Below are 20,281 nucleotides of genomic sequence, written 5' to 3'. Positions count from 1 at the left end.
TCAAATAGCTCTGATATAGCAGGAACCACTAAATTATGAAATTGCTAAATTGGGAATTGTATTTCAACCCAGAACAAGAAATGTGCTTGAACGGACACTAAATAACTCGCCCAGCTACAGCACTAGGGACAGATTTAGCTGGATATAAATTTGAGGCCTAGTATTTAGGCGCTGGGTGACCGGTATGGATTTAGTGACAGAATTAGACTGGGATATGGCCAAAAAATAAACAGACTATTGCTGGTTAAATGCACTTGGTGTGACAGCTTCACCCTGATGTAGGCTTTAGCCAAAAAACAACCACACCATTGAGGGTTAAATGCACTTGGTGACAGGCGCAGCTTGCCCCTGATTTTGTATATGGCCAAAAAATGAACAGACTATTGCTGGTTAAATGCACTTGGTGTGACAGCTTCACCCTGATGTAGGCTTTAGCCAAAAAACAACCACACCATTGAGGGTTAAATGCACTTGGTGACAGGCGCAGCTTGCCCCTGATTTTGTATATGGCCAAAAAATGAACAGACTATTGCTGGTTAAATGCACTTGGTGTGACAGCTTCACCCTGATGTAGGCTTTAGCCAAAAAACAACCACACCATTGAGGGTTAAATGCACTTGGTGACAGGCGCAGCTTGCCCCTGATTTTGTATATGGCCAAAAAATGAACAGACTATTGCTGGTTAAATGCACTTGGTGTGACAGCTTCACCCTGATGTAGGCTTTAGCCAAAAAACAACCACACCATTGAGGGTTAAATGCACTTGGTCGCAGCTTGTGCTGGCGCACCACAAGACACAAAATGGCCGCCGATCACCCCAGAAAAATGAGACTGACAAACGGTCTGTGCAGCCTAAAAACAGTGAGCAATTGAGGATCAGCAGCTCAATGATCCACAGCTGCAGATCGATCAGTTAATCAAGTCCTTTGGAGGAGTTAATCTGCCTAATCTCGCCCTACTGTTGCAGCCGCAACCTCTCCCTACGCTAATCAGAGCAGAGTGACGGGCGGCGCTATGTGACTCCAGCTTAAATAGAGGCTGGGTCACATGGTGCTCTGGCCAATCACAGCCATGCCAATAGTAGGCATGGCTGTGATGGCCTCTTGGGGCAAGTAGTATGACGCTTGTTGATTGGCTGCTTTGCAGCCTTTCAAAAAGCGCCAAGAAAGCGTCACAAAAGCGCGAAGAAAGCGACGAACACCGAACCCGAACCCGGACTTTTACGAAAATGTCCGGGTTCGGGTCCGTGTCACGGACACCCCAAAATTCGGTACGAACCCGAACTATACAGTTCGAGTTCGCTCATCCCTAGTTGACATCACTGATTATTTTTCTCTGATCCGTAAGAACAATAAACCCCAAAAAACGGATTCTGTCTGTGGAGCATCTGCCTTCACTGAGTCAGAATTTGGTCAGTAATCCATCAGTATTGCTAAAGCCCCAAAAAGCAGGAGTGGATCCGAAACAGAGATGACACGTGAGTGGAATATTTCCATGTCTTCTGTGTTTTGTACCCACTCCTGCTTTAGGCTACAAAATCATAAGCCAATTCTGATGGAACCATACAGGCCTTACAGCTGCTACATAGACAGGATCCGTTGTGCATCTCATTTTTCCTTCCTTCTAAAAGATCATAAGAAGGGTGAAATAAATCATGATGTCAGCCAGGCCGAAAGGCAAAATAGTGACCCAATCACGAAGTGGGGAGGCTGGGAACAGTATGAGAAGTCCGCAGAGTGGCCCTATGACATAATGGTGAGGTGGAAGCAGCATGAGGAGACCACAGAGTGGCACAATGACAGTGTGGGGGGGGGGCAGCAGCATTATAAAACCACAGAGTGGCAAGATGACATAGTGTGGAGGTGGCAGTAGCATCAGGAGGCCACAGAGTGGCAAACTGACATAGTGTTGAGGTGGCAGCAGCATGAGGAGACCACAGAGTGGCATGGTGACATAGTTTGGAGGTGGCAGCAGCATGAAGAGACCACAGAGTGGCAAGGTGACATAGTGTGAAGGTGGCAGCAGAATGAGGAGACCACAGAGTGGCAAGGTGACATAGTGTGGAGGTAGCAGCAGCATGAGGAGACCACAGAGTGGCAAGGTGACATAGTGTGGAGGTGGCAGCAGCATCAGGAGACCAAAGATGGACCCGGTGACAGAGTGAAGAGTGAGGGGGTGAGTGGCAATACCTGTACCAGCTGAAGATGGTGGGTGAAAGAAGGAGCACTTGACATTAGATGTGTGGCATCAGGCGGGTGGCAACATCAGAATAGTAGCTGTGGCAGGTATCCAGAAGAAACCGGTCTCTTTTGTCAAAGTGTTGGTGTGGCACCATGGATGATCTAGTCTGATGCATCAGGCATTGGTGGGTGGAAACCCTGGCTGATCTACGCCTGATTCATCTTGACAAAGGTCAGTCTCACCACATTTTGGTTGGACAGGCGAGTTCTTCTTGGGGCAACTATGGCCCCCGCCACACTAAACATCCGCTCTGATGCCACACTATTGGCCTGGCAGGAGAGCTTTTCCAGGGAAAACTCTGCCAGCTGCAGCCACAAATCCAGTTTGGCTGCCCAGTAGTTTAGCGGATCTTTAATGACTGCTGGCAGAGTGTACTCCAAGTATTCCACCACCTGCTGGTTAAGGTTCTGCTCTTTGTCTAGCTGCTGGTGAGTAGTTTGTTCACTTTGTGGGTTAAGAAAGCTGCTCATTAGTGATAAGCGGCAGGAACAATATTTGAATTTGTGATATTTTGCGAATATTTTGTAGAATATTTGTCATATATTCGTGAATTTGTGATCACCTGATGTGTACTGTGTTAAAATATATATATATATATATCTATATATATATATATATATATATATATATATATATATAGCACTATATTCTAAAGATTTGCGAATTCTCAAAGTGCCGATATTCACGATAAAAATTAGCTTTTCGAATATTCGCTACTGCTCATCAGTGACTCTAGACTCAGGCTGCTGCTGATTGAGCTGGTACTGCTCCTGCCACCCCACCCCTCCCCTCCCCAGCAGCCATGGCAGTGGAACATGAGGGCAGAGGCCCCCCCCCCACCCTCGGTCAGACCTGCGAGAGGATGGACGAAGGGGCAGATAGGCAGTGGCCAATTGACTACATAGGATGTCTCTATAAAAGTTCAGTTTTTCCTCCCTCTCAGCGGGTGTAGAAAAGGCCCCCATTTTGGACCAGTAGCGAAGGTCCAACATGGTGGAGACACCAGAAGTCATTCCTCTGCTGAATGGTGACAATTCGGCTGTCACTACGCAAGCAAGTGAGCCTGCATCGGGCTATTTATGCAAGTGACTCGGAGGGACTTCATGCCTCCATCTCCACTGCATACTGCCATGGTGTGTTTGGGTCCTCTGCCTCGTCTTTCTCATCGCCCTGTAGCTCTCTGGCTGCTCCTGCTCCTCCTCTCCTGTCACCTACAGTATGTGTAAAACCCACCCATTTCGCTACACATTGCTTGTGTTCCAATGTCTTCTTCCTCCTCCAGTTTAGCCATCACAGGGCACATGTGGCCATGAGATATAGGCACCACGTCTCCAGTCCCCTGACCAGCCAGATTGACATGCATCTGTTCCAGGACATGAAGCAGTGGAATGACGTTGTTCATCCTATAGTCCTGGCGACTGACAAATAACGTGGCCTCCTCAAAAGGCCTAAGCAAACGGCAGGTGTCAAGCATCGAAGTTACACAGGGGAGTACTCCTGTCCACTTAGATTATCAAAAATCGTTTATGGCCTTTCTCTGTTCGTATAGTCAGTCCAACATTTGGAGGATGGAATTCCAACGGGTGGAAACGTCGCATATCAGCCTATGTTGGGGGATGCCGTTCTTCCGATGCAGCTCAAGGAGGGTGTGCTTTGTGGTGTACGAGTGGCTGAAGTGCATGCAAAGTTTCCTGGCCATTTTTAGGATGTCTTGCAGATGGGTGGAAGACTTCAGGAACCACTTGACAACCAGATTGAACACGTGTGCCATCCAGGGCACAAGGCTCAGCCCTCCTTGATGCAGTGCTGACACAATGTTCTTCCCTTGTCGGTCACCATGGTTCCGATTTTGAGTTGTCGTGGAGTAGTTCCTCCCCTGTGTGACTCCGTTCGCCCAGTCAAACAAGGTGCAGAACAGCGTGACACCGCCGTGCCCTGCACATGTGGTATACTGGAGGGGAACTGTGAATTGTCCCTGCAGTGGAGGCTGAGAACACAGTGATGAGGAGGCAGAGGCAGACATAGTTGCAGGACCAACGGCGTGAGAATGTGTAAGTGGAAGTGGCATCACCTAGCCAAGTTTCTGGTGTGGCTGTGCAGGAACCACATTCACCCAGTGGGCCATAAAGGACATGTATTGTCCCTGACCGTAGTTACAGCTCCACACGTCGGTGCTGCCGTGCACTTTGGCAGACACCGAAAGGCTCAAGGACTGGCCCTCCTTCTGTTCTACATGCGTGTGCAGGGCTGGTATTACTTTTTTGGCAAAGAAATGACTGCTTGGGACTCTCCACCTCGGCTCAGCACAAGCCATCAGTTCTCAGAAAGGTGCACTTGGAAAGGGAGGGACTGCAGCCCCAGCAACTTGGCAAGGAGCACATTCAGCTTCTGCACCATTGGATGAGTGCACGCATGCTGTTGTATCTTGGCAATCGTTTCGGTGATCGATTGCTGACGGAATGAGTAAGGAGGAGGAGGAGCAGGTGCATCAGTACCAGCAGATAATGGGAAGGACAAGCTGCTCCCTTCAGCTGAGGTGGTGGAGCCTTGACTAAATGAAATCAGCTGAGTGCCACTGGGTGATGCATCGCTTTCTGCGGTAGGCTGGACCACCACATCGGATCCACAGTTCTCCCAGGCCACTTTTTTGGTGACGCTGCATATGTTGACGCAGGGCCGTGGTGCCAACATTGACACCCTGGCCACACTTCACTTTCTGCCCACAGATTCTACATATGGCGGCTTAACAAAACCTGCCACACCGCCGAGTAGGTGATTTTACCTCCAACACTACGCACTGACTGACTGCTACCTCCGCTGCTTCCGTAAACTTGTGCACCGCTTCTTCCCAAGGGTCCTGCGAATCGGGTAGTCTAAACCCGGTCATGTTTGGCTCCCAACCTCCCACTGCGGCCACCCTGATGACTCCTGGCCACGCTAGCGACTTGATGGCTCTGCTTTACCTGCATCTGTTCCAGGACATGAAGCAGTGGAATGACGTTGTTCATCCCGTAGTCCTGGCGACTGACAAATATTGTGCAATCCTTAAAGGGCCTTAGCAAACGGCAAGTGTCACGCATGAGCTGCTACTGGCTGACATTGAAGTTACACAGGGGAGTACTCAGTGTTCTATCAGCCTATATTGGGGGATGCCGTTTTGCCACTGCTTCTTAAGGAGGGTGTGCTTTGCGGTGTACGAGTTGCTGAAGTGCATGCAAAGTTTCCTGGCCATTTTTAGGATGTCTTGCAGATGGGTGTAAGACTTCTGGAACCACTTGACAACCAGATTGAACACGTGTGCCATCCAGGGTTCATGGCTTAGCCCTCCTTGACGCAGCGCCGACACCATGTTCTTCCCGTTGTCGGTCACCATGGTTCTGATATTCAGTTGTCGTGGAGAAAGCCAAGATTCGATTTCTTGATGAAGGACACGGAGCAGTTCCTTCCCTGTGTGACTCTGTTTGCCCAGGAAAACAAGGTGCAGAACAGCTTGACACCGCCATGCCCTGGACATGTGGTATGCTGGAGGTGCACTGTGAATTTTCCCTGCAGTGGAGGCTGAGGACACGGTGGATGATGAGGAGGCAGAGGCGGACATTGTCGCAGGACCAACGTCGTGAGAATGTGGAGGTGGAAGCTGCATTAGCTTGCCAAGTTGCTGGTGTGGCTGTGCAGGAACCACATTCACCCAGTTGGCCATAAAGGACATGTATTGTCCCTGACTGTAGTTACAACTTCGCACGTCGGCGCTGCCTAGTAGGTGATTTTACCCCCAACACTATGCACTGACTGCTACTGCCGCAGCCTCCATGGACCCCTGCACCGCTACTTCCCATTCAGGTAGGCTTCTGCTAAGCGGGTGGTCTACCCGGGCACGTTTGGCTCCTGACCTCCCACTGCTGCCACCCTGCTGACTCCTGGCCATGCTAGCAACTTGCTGGCTCCGCTGCTGCCTCATGGGCAAGCTGCCACCCTCTTCTCCCGATGATGATAAAGCCCCTTCGTCACCCAGCTCCCAAGTGTGATCAGCTACATCATCATCATCGAGTAAGTAATGTCTGCACGTCACTGATCAACCGTCTCTGTGTCAGGAGCCTGACCGCTCGCAACACCAGCTCCCACACCACTTTCCTTCCTCATCACTGCTTGCCCGCCTAGTGGAGGAAGCGGCGGATGTCTCCTCCAGATCTTGGCTTGCCAGTAGCTGCTTACTGTCTTCTAGTAGCTCATCCTCATTGTAAACTGGATCTAAGCCCACAGCATAGAATACTACTCTGGCTCAGGGAACAGAAAAGGACAGGTGCAGGTTGAGGACAGGTGAGGGCTCAGGGCCTGCTCCTGGGCCATGCCAACTAAGGGTTGTGTCTGACGAACCCACTGACTCTTGGCTGGGGGTGTCTGATGTCACTTGCGACGAAGTTGAAGATCGAGTCAACCATTCAATAACCGTTGGGTTGCTGGTCAAGACACGACCGCTAGCTGACACCAGGAGCTTAGGCCTCTCGAAGTGACCCCTGCTGCCACGGCCCCTTACTCTGCTGCGACCTCTGCTTGCGCCAGAAACATTTAGGCCTCTGCCACTCCCCTGTGCAGGGCCTGGCACTTCTCTGTCTGACCTACTGTTAGATCGAATAAATAAATAAGGAAATTAAAACACCCCAAAAAAGTCTGTAATTTTCTCACTTCACCACACAACGGATAATAAGCCCTTTTTTCCACTAATACACACAAAAAAAGGACTTTAGAACATATAACTGCACCGCTGAATGGCAAATATATTTTTCTTTTGCCACTAATATATGACAAAAGTGCTGTAATTTTAGCACTTCACCACACTATGGCTCATAAGTAGTGTTGGGCGAGCATGCTCCGCCGAACACGAGTTCTGCTCGAGCATCGCGATGCTCGGCCGAATACCGCGTATGCTCGATTTTATTTTTTTGTTAGGTGGGTTGGTGTTAGAGACCCAAAAGTCCTTTTAAGGACTATTTTTGTGTCTGGCAGCAATATAAATTTTTAGCGCAACCTGTGCTAAATAGCTTGCAATTGTTTGGCTACTGCAGACAGCGACATTATGTGCGCTACATCTCCTGTTTAACGTGTGCGCATACTAAAAATATCTGTGACATCCAGTGTACTTTTTACGTAAGATGGTGTCCGCTGCGGACAGTGACATTACCTGCGATACATCTCCTGTATAATGTTTCCACATCCCAAATATCAGAGACATTGTAATTTTTTCTTAGCCGCTGGTGACAGCAGCACTATTACCTGGGGTACCTCTCATGTATAACGTTTCCGCATCCCAAATATCTGTGACATTGATTGTTATTTTTTCTTAGCCGCTGGTGACAGCTGCGTCATCACCTCTGAATTATCTTCTTGCACTTGCAGCACCAGTCAGCCATCAGTCAGTAGCTGGAAGCAGTGCAGCACCAGGGCCGGCGCCACCCATAAGCAGAGTAGGCCACCGCGTAGAGCGCACTCTGCCTGGGGGCGCCGGCGCTCTGGAGTCCGAATCCCGAGTTCTATTAGCCGCCGCCGCCGCCATGCCACGCCCCCTACTTGTGAGATCCATCTAATTTCCTACTAGCCGCCGCCCGCGCCACGCCCCCTACCTGTGATCCATGTCTGACATCATCTGACTGCTGCGCCTGCTCTGCAATAATGACCTGCGCCGCCCGGCTTCTTGACTCCTCCTCCTGTTCGGCTGTTCCTTTGCCGCCGCCGGCATACATCGAGCGACACAAGTATGTACGGGGGTGGGGGTGTTTTTTTTTTTTGGCGGCAATTTCAAATTACATAATGGAGTCTGACTCTGTGCACTGTCTGTGGGGGCAGTTCAGTATTGGGGGCAATGTGGGGGCAATATTACTGTATGTGGGGGCACTGGGGGACAGTATTACTGTATGTGGGGGCAGTATTACTGTATGTGGGGGCAGTATTACTGTATGTGGGGACAGTATTACTGTGTGTGGGGGACAGTATTACTGTGTGTGGGGGACAGTATTACTGTGTGTGGGGGACAGTATTACTGTGTGTGGGGGACAGTATTACTGTATGTGGGGGACAGTATTACTGTATGTGGGGGACAGTATTACTGTATGTGGGGGCAGTATTACTGTATGTGGGGGCAGTTGCAGTATTACTGTATGTGGGGGCAATATTACTGTATGTGGGGACAGTATTACTGTATGTGGGGGCAGTTGCAGTATTACTGTATGTGGGGGCAATATTACTGTATGTGGGGGCACTGGGGGGGCAAATTACATAATGGAGGGCACTGTATGTGGGGGCAATATTACTGTATGTGGGGGCAAATTACATAATGGAGGGCACTGTATGTGGGGGCAGTATTACTTAGTGGGGGCAAATTACATAATGGCACTGTATGTGGTGGCGATAGGTGGCCGAAAAAGAGGGCGGGGTCAATGGGCAGAGTCAAGGGGCGGCAAAATTACCTCTTGCCTAGGGTGGCAAAAATCCTTGCACCAGCCCTGTGCAGCACTGCAGTGAGGAAGCAGCAACAGGCCGTGCTGAAACTAATTTGCTTAGGTGACAAACAGCACAATGCCGCAGAGCTGTGGCAGGTGTGGGGATTCGCTTTGGTAGGCAGGGTAAGCGGACGCAGTACAGAGGCAAAAAACAAGGTTTAAATCAAAGTCCAGTGTTTATTCACACATAGCCAGAAAACAAGCCAAAAGAAAGTGTTCAGTCTTGGTGCCTGTTCACACCACACAAAGTTCACAGTGCAAAAAGACGTCACCTGGTCAGCAGATGATTTTCACCCAGAGTCCGCAGCAGTCTTTAGTGGCCTGTTTCCCCAGCCTATGGCTCACACAAACAGATCCCTCAGTGTCTCAAACCACAGACTCCTCAGCTCCTCTGTCATGGAGGATAATCCACCACCTGAACATGCTGGCTGGGTTTTTTATATTCCAGCCAAAACCCGGCCTGGAACCGTGGGGAACAGCCACCCACCCTGCTCTTTGGCTGCTCCCAATAAGAACCGGCCCGGATTGGCTTTACAGCCATTCTAACAGTTGAAGTGTCAGATTGCACTACAGACCTGACACTTCAGGAAAAAACCCGGTTCTTACCTCACCGAGGCCAGGAACCTCGGTGACACGTATCTTCCGTCAAAGACGGCTCCTTGTTCCTTCTTACACAGGGTATAAGGAACCAGACTAAGCTGTGGCTCTCACCACTCAACCTATAACCAGGCATTGTGTCTGATAATGGCCGTAACCTGGTAGCGGATTTGGAGCTTGGCAAGCTCACACACATACCATGTCTAGCTCATGTGTTCAACTTAGTGGTTTAGCGGTTTCTCAAAACCTACATCAATTTGCCTGAGCTATTGGTGAAGGTGCGCCGCATGTGTGCCTATTTCCGAAAGTCATCCACAGCTGCCGCTGGTCTCGCAGCGCTGCAGCAGCACTTGCAATTGCCAGCTCACCAACTGTTGTGCGACATAAGCACGCGCTGGAACTCCACCTTCCACATGTTGGCCAGGCTTTGTGAGCAGCAGAGGGAAGTTGTGGAATACAAGCTGCAACATGGTCATCGCCTTTCCAGTCAGCTTCCGCTCTTCACAAGCAATGAGTGGGCATTGATGTCTGACCTCTGTGAGGTTTTAAGAAACTTTGAGGAATCAACACAGATGGTGAGCGGCGATGCCGCTATTATCAGTGTAATCATCCCACTTCTGTGTCTACTGAAACGCTTGCTGCTCACAATGAAGGAGGACTCTTTGCATGTGGAAGAGGTGGAAATGGGGGAAGACAGTACAGGAGCAGGAGATGGTTGCCTCCGCTACAGAGGGTTGAACCCTTAGCAGGTTTATTCAATTTGTTCAGTGTGAATGGGCAGAAGAGGAGGAAGAGATTGAGAGTCATCCTCCTGATGAGGACAGTGAAGTCTTGTCTGTTGGGACTTTGGCGCACATGACTGACTTTATGTTATGCTGCCTTTTTTGTGACCCTCGCGTTGTACGCATTTTGGCCAACACCGATTACTTGTTGTTCACGCTTCTCGACCCCCACTACAAAGAGAACTTCTCATCTCTCATTCCTGTGGTGAAGAGGACAAGCAAAATGGTTCAATACCAGAAGGTCCTTGTGGAAAAATTGCTCCAAAAATTTCCATCTGAGAACGCTGGAGGCAGAGTCCGTAGTTCCTTGGGCAACCGAGGAGGGGAGATGAGGGGAACATACAGCAGTCCATACAGAGGCAGGGCAACACTCTCCAAGGCCTAGGACAGTTTCATGACACCCCGTCAGCACCCTCACCCTGATGCGAGGCCTACTGTAACAAGGAGGAAAAATATTGGAAGATCGTGAAGGAGTATGTAGCAATCGTGTTTGCGTCCTCAATGATTCCTCTGTGCCTTACAACTAGTGGGTGTCCAAGCTGGACACGTGGCATGACCTGTCGCTCTACACCTTGGATTTGCTGGCATGCCCTGCCACCAGCGTTTTGTCAAAGCAGGTATTTAGTGCTGCTGAATAGAGATGGACTTGCGGTTTGCCTGGCGGTCATTTCGCGTTCGCAATTCGCCAAACATGCGAACATATGGTGATGTCCGCCGGCGCCATATTCTTTTGCATTGCACCGAACTTTGACCCATGACACATCCATCAGGTGGGACAGGACAGCCAATTGAGACGTTTCAGCACATGGACACACCCACACCCTATCAAAGAACCCGATCTGGCAGCCATTTTACATTCTGTGTTTTGCCAGTGTATGGGGAGGTAGCTTAGTGGAGCAGGTACAGGCTGTTAGGGACATCAAACGCTAGATAATAGGGCCACAAAAGTCCTTTTAAGGACTGATATAGGTGTGCTATCGATAGGTGTGATATACTGAGGGGTGTGATACACTTATAATATACTTTCTAACATAGAAAGTATATTATAGTGCATTTGTATTGTGCAGCAGTTGTGTGCGGTTTTGCTGCAATACCGCATATATATAGAGGGAAAAACGCTATTGGAACAATTAATTGCAATGGGTATGATATACCTATTGCCCCCTCAAAAAATGTTTGAGGGGTGTGATATACCTATAATATACGTTCTAACATAGAAAGTATATAGTGCATTTGTATTGTGCAGCAGTTATGTGCGGTTCTGCTGCGATACCGCAGCTAGATAGAGGGACAAGAGCTATTGGAACAATTAATGTAACAGGTGTGATAAACCTGTTTCCCCCAAAAAAACTATTTGAGGGGTGTGATATAACTTCTTACACAAAATACTGATTATGGGCTGCAATACCTGTTTCCCCAAACAAACAGTATGGTGTGATATACCTGCTTCCACAAAAAAATAAGTAAGGGATTCGATATACCTACTTAAACAAAATACTTATTAAGCGGTTCAATATAACTGTTTCCACCAAATACTGATTGAGGCCTACGATATATCTGCTTCCACATTATACTGATTAGTGGTTTGATATACCTGTTTCCACAAAATTTTGATTGAGGGCTGCGATATACCTGGTTCCACAAAATACTGAATAAGAAGTTTAATGTACCTGCTTCCACAAAAAACTGATTAAGGGGTTTGATATACCTGTTTTCACCAAATATTAATTAAGGCCCACGATATACATGCTTTCACAAAATACTGCTTAAGGTGTTTGATATACCTGCTTCCACAAAATTCTGATTGAGGGCTGCGATAAACCTGCTTCCAAAAAATACTGATTAAGGTGTTTAATATAACTGCTTCCACAAAATTCTGATTGAGGGCTGTAATATACTTGCTTTCACAAAATACTGAATAAGAAGTTTGATGTACCTGCTTCCACAACATACTGATTGAGGGCTGTGATTTACCTTTCTACACAAAATACTGATTAAGGGGTTTGATATATCTGCTTCCACAAAATACTAATTAAGGGGTTTAATATTCCTGTTTCCACCAAATACTGATTGAGGCCTACGATATACCTGCTTCCGCAAAATACCGATTTAAGAGGTTCAATATACTTGTTTCCACCAAATATTGATTGAGGCCTGCAAAATACCTGCTTCCACAAAATACTGATTAAGGAGTTTGATATACCTTCTTCCACAAAATACTGATTGAGGAGTTTGATATACCTGCTTCCACAAAATATTGATTGAGGGCTGTGATATACCTGCTTCCACAAAATACTGAGTGAGGGATATGATATAGTTGCTTCTACAAAATACTGATTAAGGGTTTTAATATACCTACTATCACAAAATTCTGATTGAGGGCTACGATATACCTGTTTCCACAAAATACTGATTAAGGGGTTCAATATAAATGTTTCCGAAAAAATATTGATTAAGGCCTGCGATATACCTGCTTCCACAAAATACTGATTAAAGGGATTCTGTCACCTCCCCTAAGCCAAAAAATGATTTTAAAGCAGCCATGAAGCACAGCTTACCTGGATTAGGCTGTGCTCTTTTATCTTGAAATCCGTCCAGCAGTTACTGCAAAAAACTACTTTGATTGATATGTAAATGTGTCCTGAAGGTGCCCAGAGGGGCGTTTTTTTCTTCTTAGAGAGCCCAGTACCGCCCCTCTTTCAGTGCCCAGCCCGCCTTCCTTGTACTGTGTAATTTTTGTTTCCACCAAAAATTGATTGAGGCCTGCAAAATGCCTGCTTCCACAAAATACTGATTAAGGGGTTTGATATACCTACTTCCACAAAATACTGATTGAGGAGTTTGATATACCTGCTTCCACAAAATATTGATTGAGGGCTGCGATATACCTGCTTCCACAAAATACTGAGTGAGGGATATGATATAGCTGCTTCTACAAAATACTGATTAAGTGTTTTGATATACCTACTATCACAAAATTCTGATTGAGGACTACGATATACCTGTTTCCACAAAATACTGATTAAGGGGTTCAATATAAATGTTTCTGAAAAAATATTGATTGAGGCCTGCGATATACCTGCTTCCACAAAATACTGATTAAGGGGTTTGATATACCTGCTTCCACAAAATACTGATTGAGGGCTGCGATATACCTGCTTCCACAAAATACTGATTAGGGAGTTTGATATACCTGCTTCCACAAAATACAGATTGAGGGCTACGATATACCTGCTTCCACTAAATACTGATTAAGGAGTTTGATATACCTGCTTCCACAAAATATTGAGGGCTATGATATACCTCCTTCCACAAAATACTGTTTAAGGGGTTCGATATACCTGTTTCCACTAAATATTGATTGAGGCATACAATATACCTACTTTGACAAAATACTGATTAAGGGGTTTGATATAACTGCTTCCAAAAAGTACTGAATGAGGACTGCAATATACCTGTTTCCACAAAATATTGATTGAGGGCTACGATATACCCACTTCCACAAAATAATGATTAATGGGTTTGATATACATGCTTCCACAAAATATTAATTAAGGCCTGCGATATACCAGCTTCCAAAAAAATACTGATTAAGGGGTTTGATTTAACCGGTTTCAAAATAATATTGATTAAAGAGCTACTATATAATGCTTCTACAAAATACTGATTAAGGGGTTCAATATACCTGTTTCCACCAAAAAATGATTGAGGCCTGCGATATACCTGCTTTCACAAAATATTATTATGGGGTTTGATATACCTGCTTCAAAAAAATACTGATTGAGGGCTGCAAAATATATATGCTTTCCCAAAATACTGATTAAAGGGTACGATATGCCTCTGTCCACCAAATATTAATTGAGGCCTGCAATATACCTGCTTTGAAAAAATACTGTTTAACGGGTTTGATATACCTGCTTCCACAAAAAATTGATTGAGGTCTGCTTTATACCTGCTTCCACAAAATACTGATTAAGGGCTACAATATTCCTGCTTTAACAAAACACTGACTAAGCGGTTTGATATATCTGTTTCCACCCAACATTGATTGAAGCCTACGATATACCTGCTTACACAAAATATTGATTGAGGGGTTTGATATACCTGCTGGCACAAGATACTGATTGAAGGGCTGCAATATACCTGTTTCTACCAAATACTGATTAAGGGGTTTGATATATCTGTTTCCACCAAATATTGATTTAGGCCTGCGATATACCTGCTTCCAAAACATACTGATTAAGGAGTATGATATACCTGCTTCCACAAAATATTGAGGGCTATGATATACCTCCTTCCACAAAATACTGTTTAAGGGGTTTGATATACCTGTTTCCACCAAATATTGATTGAGGTATACGATATACCTACTTTGACAAAATACTGATTAAGGGGTTTGATATAACTGCTTCCAAAAAGTACTGAATGAGGACTGCAATATACCTGTTTCCACAAAATATTGATTGAGGGCTACGATATACCCGCTTCCACAAAATACTGATTAACGGGTTTGATATACATGCTTCCACAAAATATTAATTAAGGCCTGCGATATACCAGCTCCCCAAAAAATACTGATTAAGGGGTTTGATTTAACCGGTTTCAAAATAATATTGAATAAAGGGCTACTATATAATGCTTCCACAAAATACTGATTAAGGGGTTCGAAATTCCTTTTTCCACCAAATATTGATTGAGGCCTGCGATATACCTGCTTCCACAAAATATTATTATGGGGTTTGATATACCTGCTTCAAAAAAAATACTGATTGAGGGCTGAAAAATATATATGCTTTCACAAAATTCTGATTAAAGGGTACGACATGCCTCTGTCCACCAAATATTAATTGAGGCCTGCAATATACCTGCTTTCAAAACATACTGATTAAGTAGTTTGATATACCTGCTTCCACAAAATATTGAGGGCTATGATATACCTCCTTCCACAAAATACTGTTTAAGGGGTTTGATATACCTGTTTCCACCAAATACTGATTGAGGTATACGATATACCTACTTTCACAAAATACTGATTAAGGGGTTTGATATAACTGCTTCCAAAAAGTACTGAATGAGGACTGCAATATACCTGTTTCCTTAAAATGTTGATTGAGGGCTACGATATACCCGCTTCTCACAAAATACTGATTAACGGGTTTGATATACATGCTTCCACAAAATATTAATAAAGGCCTGCGATATACCAGCTCCCAGATGACCTGGCCTACACAGTCACCGGACCTGAACCCAATCGAGGTTTGGGGTGAGCTGGACCGCAGAGTGAAGGCAAAAGGGCCAACAAGTACTAAGCATCTCTTGGAACTCCTTCAAGACTGTTGGAAGACCATTTCAGGTGACTACCTCTTGAAGCTCATCAAGAGAATGCCAAGAGTGTGCAAAGCAGTAATCAAAGCAAAAGGTGGCTACTTTGAAGAACCTAGAATATGACATATTTTCTGTTGTTTCACACTTTTTTGTTATGTATATAATTCCACATGTGTTAATTCATAGTTTTGATGCCTTCAGTGTGAATCTACAATTTTCATAGTCATGAAAATAAAGAAAACTCTTTGAATGAGAAGCTGTGTCCAAACTTTTGGTCTGTACTGTATCTGTTTCCACCCAACATTTATTGAAGCCTACGATATACCTGCTTACACAAAATACTGATTGAGGGGTTTGACATACCTGCTGCCACAAGATACTGAGTGAAGGGCTGCGATATACCTGTTTCTACCAAATACTGATTAAGGGGTTCGATATACCTGTTTCCACCAAATATTGATTTAGGCCTGCGATATACCTGCTTCCAAAACATACTGATTAAGGGGTTTGATATACCTGCTTCTGAAAAATTCTGATTGAGGGCTGCGGAATACCTGCTTCCACAAAATATTGATTAAAGGGTTTGATATACCTTCTTCCACAAAATAGTGATTAGGGGATGTGATATACCTGCTTCCACAAACTACTGATTAAATGGTTTGATATAGCTGCTTCCACAAAATACCGATTGAGGGTTGCAATATACCTACTTTCACAAAATACTAATTAAGTGGTTTGATATACCTGCTCACAGAAAATATTGATTGAGGGCTGCGATATACCTTGCTTCCACAAAATATTGATTAGGGGTTAGATATTCCTGGTTTAACAAGATACTGACTAAGGAGTTTGATATACCTGTTTCCACCCAACATGGATTAAAGCCTACGATATACCTACTTCCACAAAATACAGATTAAGGGGTTTGATATACCTGCTTCCACAAAATACTGATTGAGGGTTGCGATATACCTGCTTTCACAAAATACTGATTAAGTGGTTTGATATACCTGCTTCCACAAAATACTGATTAAGGGATATGATATATCTGCTTCCACAAAATACTGATTGAGGGTTGCAATATACCTGCTTTCACAAAATACTGATTACGTGGTTGGATATACCTGCTTCCACAAAATACTGATTAAGGGGTTTGATATATCTGCTTTCACAAAATACTGAATGAGTGCTGCGAAATACCTGCTTCCCTAAAATATTGATCAAAGGGTTTGATATACCTGTTTTTACCAAATATTGTTTAAGGCCTACAATCTACCTGCTTCCGCAAAATATTGATTAAGGGGTTTTATATACCTGCTACCACAAAATTCTGTTTGAGGGCTGCGATATACCTTCATCCACAAAATACTGAATAAGGGGTTTGATATACCTGCTTCCACAAAATACTGATTAAAGGATACAATATATATGCTTCCATAAAATACTGATTAAGGTGTTTGATATGCCTACTTCCACAAAATACTGATTGAGGGCTACAATATACTTGCTTTCACAAAACACTGATTAAGGGGTTTGATATACCTGCTTCCACAAAATACTTATTAAAGGCTACAATATACCTGCTTCCACAAAATATTGATTAAGGGTTTTGATATACTTGTTTACACCAAATATTGATTGAGGGCTGTGATATACCTACTTCAAGCAAATACTGATTAAGGGGTTCGATAAAACTGTTTATAACAAATTCTGTGTGAGGCCCACGATATACCTGCTTCCACAAAATACTGATTAAGAGCTACGATATACCTGCTTCCACAAAATACAGATTAAGGAGTTTCATTTATCTGTTTCCACCAAATATTGATTGAGGCCTACGATATGCCTGCTTCCACAAAAAACTGATTAAGGGGTTCGATATACTTGTTTCCACAAAATCGTAATTAAGGGGGTCGATATATGTTTCCACCAAATTTTTATTGAGGCCTGCGATATACCTGCTTCCACAAAATACTGTTTGAGGGCTCCGATATACCTGCTTCCAGAAAATATTGATTAAGGGGTTTGATATACCTGCTTCCACAAAATACTGATTGAGGGCTCCGATATACCTGCTTCCACAAAATATTGATTAAGGGCTTTAATATACAGTGGGATGCAAAAGTTTGGGCAACCTTGTTAATCGTCAGGATTTTTCTGTATAAATCGTTGGTTGTTACGATTAGGGATGAGCGAACTCGAACTGTATAGTTCGGGTTCGTACCGAATTTTGGGGTGTCCGTGACACGGACCCGAACCCGGACATTTTCGTAAAAGTCCGGGTTCGGGTTCGGTGTTCGTCGCTTTCTTCGCGCTTTTGTGACGCTTTCTTGGCGCTTTTTGAAAGGCTGCAAAGCAGCCAATCAACAAGCGTCATACTACTTGCCCCAAGAGGCCATCACAGCCATGCCTACTATTGGCATGGCTGTGATTGGCCAGAGCACCATGTGACCCAGCCTCTATTTAAGCTGGAGTCACATAGCGCCGCCCGTCACTCTGCTCTGATTAGCGTAGGGAGAGGTTGCGGCTGCGACAGTAGGGCGAGATTAGGCAGATTAACTCCTCCAAAGGACTTGATTAACTGATCGATCTGCAGCTGTGGATCATTGAGCTGCTGATCCTCAATTGCTCACTGTTTTTAGGCTGCACAGACCGTTTGTCAGTCTCATTTTTCTGGGGTGATCGGCGGCCATTTTGTGTCTTGTGGTGCGCCAGCACAAGCTGCGACCAAGTGCATTTAACCCTCAATGGTGTGGTTGTTTTTTGGCTAAAGCCTACATCAGGGTGAAGCTGTCACACCAAGTGCATTTAACCAGCAATAGTCTGTTCATTTTTTGGCCATATACAAAATCAGGGGCAAGCTGCGCCTGTCACCAAGTGCATTTAACCCTCAATGGTGTGGTTGTTTTTTGGCTAAAGCCTACATCAGGGTGAAGCTGTCACACCAAGTGCATTTAACCAGCAATAGTCTGTTCATTTTTTGGCCATATACAAAATCAGGGGCAAGCTGCGCCTGTCACCAAGTGCATTTAACCCTCAATGGTGTGGTTGTTTTTTGGCTAAAGCCTACATCAGGGTGAAGCTGTCACACCAAGTGCATTTAACCAGCAATAGTCTGTTCATTTTTTGGCCATATACAAAATCAGGGGCAAGCTGCGCCTGTCACCAAGTGCATTTAACCCTCAATGGTGTGGTTGTTTTTTGGCTAAAGCCTACATCAGGGTGAAGCTGTCACACCAAGTGCATTTAACCAGCAATAGTCTGTTTATTTTTTGGCCATATCCCAGTCTAATTCTGTCACTAAATCCATACCGGTCACCCAGCGCCTAAATACTAGGCCTCAAATTTATATCCAGCTAAATCTGTCCCTAGTGCTGTAGCTGGGCGAGTTATTTAGTGTCCGTTCAAGCACATTTCTTGTTCTGGGTTGAAATACAATTCCCAATTTAGCAATTTCATAATTTAGTGGTTCCTGCTATATCAGAGCTATTTGAAATCTATCCCTAAAAGGGTATATAATATTGAAGGTGCACATTGGGTCATTCAGAATAACTTCACACACACCCGCTACTGTGTATTTCCAAGTCTAATTCTGTCACTAAACCCATACCTGTCACCCAGCGCCTAAATACTAGGCCTCAAATTTAAATCCCTCTAAATCTCTCGTTACCCGCTGTACTGTTGTTGCTGGGCAAGATATTTAGTGTCCGTCAAAGCACATTTTTTGTTCTGGGTTGAAGTACAATTCCCAATTTAGCAATTTCATAATTTAGTGGTTCCTGCTATATCAGAGCTATTTGGAATCTATCCCTAAAAGGGTATATAATATTGAAGGTGCACATTGGGTCATTCAGAATAACTTCACACACACCCGCTACTGTGTATTTCCAAGTCTAATTCTGTCACTAAACCCATACCTGTCACCCAGCGCCTAAATACTAGGCCTCAAATTTAAATCCCTCTAAATCTCTCGTTACCCGCTGTACTGTTGTTGCTGGGCAAGATATTTAGTGTCCGTCAAAGCACATTTTTTGTTCTGGGTTGAAGTACAATTCCCAATTTAGCAATTTCATAATTTAGTGGTTTCTGCTATATCAGAGCTATTTGAAATCTATCCCTAAAAGGGTATATAATATTGAAGGTGCACATAGGGTCATTCAGAATAACTTCACACACACGCTTCTGTGCATTTCCAAGTCTAATTCTGTCACTAAATCCATACCGGTGACCCAGCGCCTAAATACTAGGCCTCAAATTTAAATCCCTCTAAATCTCTCGTTACCCACCGCTGTACTGTTGTTGCTGGGCAAGATATTTAGTGTCCGTCAAAGCACATTTTTTGTTCTGGGTTGAAGTACAATTCCCAATTTAGCAATTTCATAATTTAGTGGTTTCTGCTATATCAGAGCTATTTGAAATCTATCCCTAAAAGGGTATATAATATTGAAGGTGCACATAGGGTCATTCAGAATAACTTCACACACACGCTTCTGTGCATTTCCAAGTCTAATTCTGTCACTAAATCCATACCGGTGACCCAGCGCCTAAATACTAGGCCTCAAATTTAAATCCCTCTAAATCTCTCGTTACCCACCGCTGTACTGTTGTTGCTGGGCAAGATATTTAGTGTCCGTCAAAGCACATTTTTTGTTCTGGGTTGAAGTACAATTCCCAATTTAGCAATTTCATAATTTAGTGGTTTCTGCTATATCAGAGCTATTTGAAATCTATCCCTAAAAGGGTATATAATATTGAAGGTGCACATAGGGTCATTCAGAATAACTTCACACACACGCTTCTGTGCATTTCCAAGTCTAATTCTGTCACTAAATCCATACCGGT

This window comes from Bufo gargarizans, chromosome 2 (assembly GCF_014858855.1).
Source record: "Bufo gargarizans isolate SCDJY-AF-19 chromosome 2, ASM1485885v1, whole genome shotgun sequence".
Taxonomy (NCBI): domain Eukaryota; kingdom Metazoa; phylum Chordata; class Amphibia; order Anura; family Bufonidae; genus Bufo; species Bufo gargarizans.
Note: the sequence above shows the minus strand (reverse complement) of the source record.